This window comes from Moschus berezovskii, chromosome 16, assembly GCF_049115385.1.
Source record: "Moschus berezovskii isolate FMDL1 chromosome 16, NW_MosBer_1.0, whole genome shotgun sequence".
NCBI lineage: Eukaryota > Metazoa > Chordata > Mammalia > Artiodactyla > Moschidae > Moschus > Moschus berezovskii.
This window is the reverse complement of record NC_142475.1, coordinates 83,789,832-83,796,916: the sequence shown is the minus strand read 5'-3', so window position 1 is coordinate 83,796,916 and position 7,085 is coordinate 83,789,832. Positions and strand designations below refer to the sequence as shown.

Here is a 7,085-nt window from a genome sequence, read left to right as displayed (position 1 = left end):
ATTTAAGCAGAAATAGATGTTTTTTCTAAAATTCTCTTGCTTTTCCTGTGATGAAACAGATGTTGGGAATTTGATTTCTGATTTCTCTGCATTTTCTAAATCCAGCTTGTACATGTGGACACTCTATTCATGTACTGTTGAAACCTAGGTGGAAAAGTTTCAGCATCAGCTTGCTAGCATATGAAATGAGTGCAGTTGTGTGGCAATTTGAACATTCTTTGGCATTGCCCTTCTTTGGGACTGGAATGTAAACTGATCTTCATGACAAATAGAAGGAGATAAAGTGGAAACAATGACAGATTTTATTTTCCAGGGCTCCAAAATAACTGGGAACAGTGACTGCAGCCATGAAACCAAGAGATGCTTTTTCTTTGGAAGGAAAGTAATGGCAAACCTGGACAGAGTATTAAAAAGCAGGGACATCACTTTGTTGACAAAGACCTGTATAGTCAAAGCTATGGATTTTCCAGTTGTCATGTATGGATGTAAGAGCTGGACCATAAAGAAGGCTAAGTGATGAAGAATGGATGCTTTTGAACTGTGGTATTGGAGAAGACTCTTGAGAGTCCCTTGGATAGCAAGGAGATCAAAACAGTCAATACTAAAGGAAATCAACTCTGAATATTCATTGGAAGGACTGATGCTGAAGCTGAGGCTCCAAAACTTTGCCAACTTGATGCAAAGAACTGACTCATTGTTAAAAAAAAAAAAAAACACCGGTGCTGGGAAAGACTGTAAGCAGGGGGAGAAGGGGTCAACAGAGGATGAGATGGTTAGACAGTGTCATTCACTAAAAGGAAGGTACATAAAATACAACACATCATGTACACTGAAGGGATATATAATGTTAGGGAAGACGATCTAAGGAAAAACTTTGTAGATCCCATTACTGTATTTCCAGACTCTGAAAAGTGTGTTTCCAGGATTCTTTCTTGACAGCAACATAAAGTAAACATTTCTGATGGCTTGACATAGTGCCATGTATTTTTTATTAATGGATAAATACTCAGGAAAACTGGCCAGTCACTTGTAAAAGAATGAAACTAGAACACTTCCTAACACCATACACCAAAATAAACTCAAAATGGATTAGAGAGCTAAATGTAAGACCAGAAACTATAAAACTCCTAGAGGAGAACGTGGGCAAAACACTCTCCGACATAAATCACAGCAGGATCCTCCAAGACCCACCTCCCAGAATATTGGAAATAAAAGCAAAAATAAACAAATGGGACCTAATTAAAATTGAAAGCTTCTGCACAGCAAAGGAAACTATAAGCAAGGTGAAAAGACAGCCTTCAGAATGGGAGAAAATAATAGCAAATGAAGCAACTGATAAAGGATTAATCTCCAAAATAAACAAGCAGCTCCTGCAGCTCAATTCCAGAAAAATAAATGACCCAATCAAAAAATGGGCCAAAGAACCAAAAAAAATGGGCCAAAGAACTAAACAGACATTTCTCCAAAGAAGACATACAGATGGCTAACAAACACATGAAAAAATGCTCAACATCCCTCGTAATCAGAGAGATGTAAATTAAAACCACAATGAGATACCATTTCACACCAGTCAGAATGGCTGCTACCCAAAAGTCTACATGAAATAAATGCTGGAGAGGGTGTGGAGAGAAGGGAACCCTCCTACACTGTTGGTGGGAATGAAAACTAGTACAGCCACTATGGAGAACAGTGTGGAGATTCCTCAAAAAAACTGGACATAGAACTTCCATATGATCCAGCAATCGCACTCCTGGGCATACACACCGAGGAAACCAGATTTGAAAGAGACACATGTACTCCAATGTTCATGGCAGCACTGTTTATAATAGCCAGGACATGGAAGCAACCTAGATGTCCACCTGCAGATAATGGATAAGAAAGTTTTGGTACATATACACAATGGAGTATTACTCAGCCATTAAAAAGAATGCATTTGAACCAGTTCTAATGAGGTGGATGAAACTAGAGCCTATTATACAGAGTGAAGTAAGCCAGGAAGAAAAACACCAATACAATATACTAACGCATATATATGGAATTTAGAAAGATGCAAATGATAACCCTGTATATGAGATAGCAAAAGAGACACAGATGTATAGAACAGTCTTTGGGACTCTGTGGGAGACGGTGAGGGTGGAATGGTTTGGGAGAATGGCATTGAAGCATATATATTATCATATGTGAAACGAATCACCAGTTCAGGGTCGATGCATGTTACAGGATGCTCGGGGCTGGTATGCGGGGATGACCCAGAGGGTGGATAAGGGGAGGAGGGAGGTGGGCATATTCATGACAATGTATGGCAAAACCAACCAATATAATATTGCAAAATAATTAGCCTCCAATAAAAATTTTAAAAAAGAAAAAATATTTTAAAAATACGCAGTTAAATTGCTGGAATAAATACTAGAATTACCTAACATTCAGCTGTTTATGATGACTACTACTAAAATTAAGTTCCAGTACCTGCCGCAGATACACAGAGAGCCAGTATCAGTCACTGTGAATGGAACCTATCCTAAACACTCCCTTGTGTTTGCTTCTTATTTCCTGTATACCAGTACTTAAGATGGTAACTTTCTCTTTCATTTAAAAGGTAGCAATTGGGTTTTTTCTTTTTTAAATATTAATTGAGATAATGGCTCACTGGTAAAGAATCAGCCTAATAATGCAAAGGACGAGGGTTTAATCCCTCGGTCGGGAAGATTCCCTGGAGAAGAAATGGCAACCCACTCCAATATTCTTGCCTGGGAAATCCCATGGACAGAGGAGCCTGGCAGTCTACAATAGATTCAGACACGACTTTGTGACTAAAAACAACGACAGCAAAAGGCTAATACTAGGAACACCTCAAGAGTGGAGTTGTCTTTTCCAGTGACCTTCAGAGAAGACCCAGGTTCTTCATCCCCCAACTTCCAATCATGAGTTTCCGTACATCTGTGAGGAGCATTGTATCTGTTCTCTGCAATATTGGCAAGATAGAACATTCACAGGATGATAACCAGTCTCTGAACTTTAATAGCAATCTAGTACATGTGATTCTAAGATTACTTAGTGATATTATTGGGGCAGAATTATAAGGAATAGACTATTCATGAAATTCCGTCAATCCTTGTCATCCCTGTCTCTGTTACTCATTCAACTGAGTCTGGAGGCACGAAACAGAGACGTGTTTATTTTGCAGTGAATACACATGTGTGTTAAGTCACTTCAGTTGTGTCTGACTCTTAACGACCCCATGGACTAAAGCCCACCAGGCTTGACTGTCCATGGGATTCTCCAGGCAAGAATACTAGAGTGGGTTGCCATGCCCTCCTCCAGGGGATCTTCCCCACTAAGGGATCAAGCCCGCGTCTCTTATTTCTCCTGCATTGGCAGGTAGGTTCTTTACCATCTGGAAGACACAGTAAATATACTAGAATAAAGTGAAATAAAGGGAGGGGTTCTTGCTAGTGTATTTGGTAAATTTACAAGGACTCCTTTGCTTAATAATGTGAGGGGTCCTCATTCATTTATTCAATAAGTGTTTTTGAATGGCATTCTGAAGCCCAGCAATATAAATATCAATATAGATAACGGGTGAACAAGAAAGGAAAGGAACTTGCATCTATCGAGTTTTGAATTACAACACATGGTTTTATGTTTATTCTTATTTATGAATTTATTATATATGAAAGTATTTATTCACTGCCCCTACAATTTTACATGCTTTGATGACACAGTTATAGAGTAGATACAAGTACATAAAAAGTGTACAAAAAACTATTTGACTCACTAATATTCCCTTATTGCTGAGCAAATTTATTAAACATATTGTTTAAAAATGTAATGGAATCATAGGATGGTAAGTTGAATTGACATAGGTGGAGGGATAGCTTGGTGAATGCTATCTCACAGGAGGCTTACCCAAGGAAAGAAGTATTAAAAAGACCCTCTCTGCAAAAACAGCATATTGCTCCCCTTTCTTAGTCTGGAGACAAATTAAGATCACCAATGACTACTTTCAACACTCAATTTAGACACAAAGGTAAGTAATGGGTAATATCCAGAAGACTGTAATGATAAGACTACAAGAATCTATCAGTACCTGAACTTCAGCTCTCATAATCTTTACATATGTAGTTTTGGTTGAAAACACTGTATCACTCAGAACACAATTTAGTACTGATTACTTTTTTATGGCAACTTTCACATCCTTATTCCTTAAGCTGTAGATGAGTGGGTTTAACATGGGGGTGACAACTGTGTAGAAAACAGAGGCCATTTTGTCTGTGCCCATGGAGTAACTGAAGCTGGGTCTGAAATACATGAACAGGAGCATGCCATGAAATATAGCCACAGCGATTAAGTGGGAGGCACACGTAGAGAAAGCTTTGCGTCTACGCTGAGTTCATCCTAAGGATGGTTCCTATGATGTAGCTGTAGGAGAGGAGGACAGTGATAATGCTGGTCCCCACAACACAACTACTGGTTATGAGCAGCATTATCTCATTGATGGATGTATCTGAGGAGGAGAGGGCTAGTAAGGCTGGGAAGTCACAGAAAAAGTGATTGATGACAACAGAACTGTAAAATGATAATCAAAATGTACAACAGGTGTGGATTGCCGAATCTACCAAACCTTCAACGTAGACAACAGATATTAGCTGGGTACCAAGTCTTCTGGATATGGAGACTGTATAAAGAAGTGGATTGTGAATGGCTACATAACGGTCATAAGCCATGACAGCCAGCATGAGACATTCCACATCTGCAAAGGTCCCCCAGAAATATATCTGCATAGCACACAAGTCAAATGGAATCCTTTTATGTTCAGATAGGAAATCAACCAGCATCTTGGGAGAGACAGCAGAGGAGTAGCAGACATCACAGAAGGAAAGATTGCTCAGGAAATGATACATGGGTGTATGCAGTCTTGAGTCCACCTTGATCAGCAGGACCATCCCGACATTGGTAACCACAGTTATGCCATAAACGAGCAGGAAGAGCCCCTGCTGCACGTGCCTTCTGTCTGAAAGTCCTAGGAATGTGAAGTCAGTAGCCACACTGCAGTTCTCAGCAATCATTATTCAGATCTGTTTGGAAATTCCTGGTTATGAAAGAGGAAATGGAAATGGAGGGTAAATATATCAATTTACTATCATTATAGTTAAACCCCTGGTCCTTTTGTAGATTTCAGTAATCAGGAAAAGAGACAGACCTTCCTAGGACTGCATGAGGCCAACAGACTCTGAGAAATATTCTCCAATTTTATATAAATGAAAAAAAAAAATGTTGACAGCAATACGTTTGCAAAGCACTATATAGTTTTGCAGTGCCCTTTCATCCGAACTAAATTAGACTGTTTCCAATCCAACTTGTGTAGTATTTATGACTATGTTTGTGGCTTTCCTGATATCTGAGATGGTAAAGAATTTGCCTACAATGCAGGAGGCCTGGGTTTGACCCCTGGGTCAGACAGATACCCTGGAGGACGGAATGGCTATCCACTCCAGTATTCTTGCCCAGAGAATTCCATGAACAGAGGATCCTGGTAGGCTCTACAGTCCATGGGGTCACAGAGTCAGGCACAACTGAGTGACTAACACTTTGCTGCGTCTGTCTAATACTAACAAAATTATATGCTCTGAGTGAAGCAAGGGTCTGACAGGTGGTTCACATAACTTGTCTTTTGACAAGATTGCTCGGTTTTTTGGTTTATTTTTCAATGATGTAGAAATGTTGTTATACCCTGTGTTAGAGAAGAGTAGTAAGTAAGAAGCACAGGTGATGAATATATTGCTTTCTTATTCCCCCTGTGGAGAGGGCAGAACTATAGCCAGTTTCTGAATATAAGAAGTCCTCACTTCCCCATTAACCTCTCAAGTCCCTCCAACCTCAGCATAGGAGGGATAGATGGTTCATGATTCAGGACCCTCTGAGACAGAGAGGGTGGTGATTTGGGGATAAGAGGATGGAAAGGTCTCTATGAAAATGCTGAAATACACATAGAGTAACATGCCAGTGCTGACCACTCTTCTGTTTAGAAGTTTCAGTTATACTGGGTAGATTATGAAGAACATTTGAGATCCAGTTGCAGAGATGCTGGTAACAAGGGTCATAGAGGCAAGGAAGAAGGCTTGGTTTGCTGCATGAGTTCTTTCTGCCCTAACCTACTCTCTTCCACACTTTGTATTCTGCCATAACAGTTTTGTAAGACACATAACATAAATGCTCTCATGGTCACACTTCTGCAACCTCAGAGACATTCACATCTGAGCTGTGGCCCCACTCCAACTCCCTAACATTTTAATATTGTTTGATTATTTTATTTGAGCCAGATTTCTCTTCAGTATCTCTGAGTTCTGCCTTTCTTTGGCTTAAGAATTACTTGTCTTTGGAAGGACTGATGCTAAAGCTGAAACTCCAATACTTTGGCCACCTCATGCGACGAGTTGACTCAGTGAAAAAGACTCTGATGCTGTGAAAGGTTGGGGGCGGGAGGAGAAGGGGACGACAGAGAATGAGATGGCTGGATGGCATCACCGACTCTGTGGACATGGGTTTGAGTGAACTCCGGGGGTTGGTGATGGACAGGGAGGCCTGGCGTGCTGTGATTCATGGGGTGGCGGAGAGTCAGACACGACTGAGCAACTGAACTGAACTGAACTGAACTGTACTGAACTGTCTTTGGAAGGACAATGGAATTCTGTGCCCCACTGCTATATTTTACCCAAACCAATTATGTGATATATAATGTCATCAGTTAGTCACTCAGTTGGGTCTGACTCTTTGTGAACTGGACGGCAGCATGCCAGGCTTCCCTGTCCATCACCAACTCCAGAGCTTGCTCAAACTCATGTCCATCGAGTCAGAGATGACATCCAACCGTCTCATCCTCTGTCATTTCCTTCTCCTCCACTTGTCCTCTTATGTTCTAGGAGAATTAAAAACAGGAGTTGAATGTAGATGAGGGATAGAGAAGAGCATTGGAACAGTGGTCTAGTGATCACTGTGCAGGTTTTCAACCCTAGGACTTCAGTCGTATATCTGCTTAGAAGGACACAATTAAGCAAAAATACTTTCCTTTAAAACTTAAAGCATTT

The 7,085-nt window shown here is 40.4% G+C and overlaps 1 pseudogene; it reads right to left on the bottom strand.

Moving 5' to 3' along the window:
* Positions 1–422: 422 nt before the first annotated feature.
* On the bottom strand, positions 423–5,066 carry LOC129560033 (olfactory receptor 5W2-like; annotated as a pseudogene).
* Positions 5,067–7,085: the final 2,019 nt, after the last annotated feature.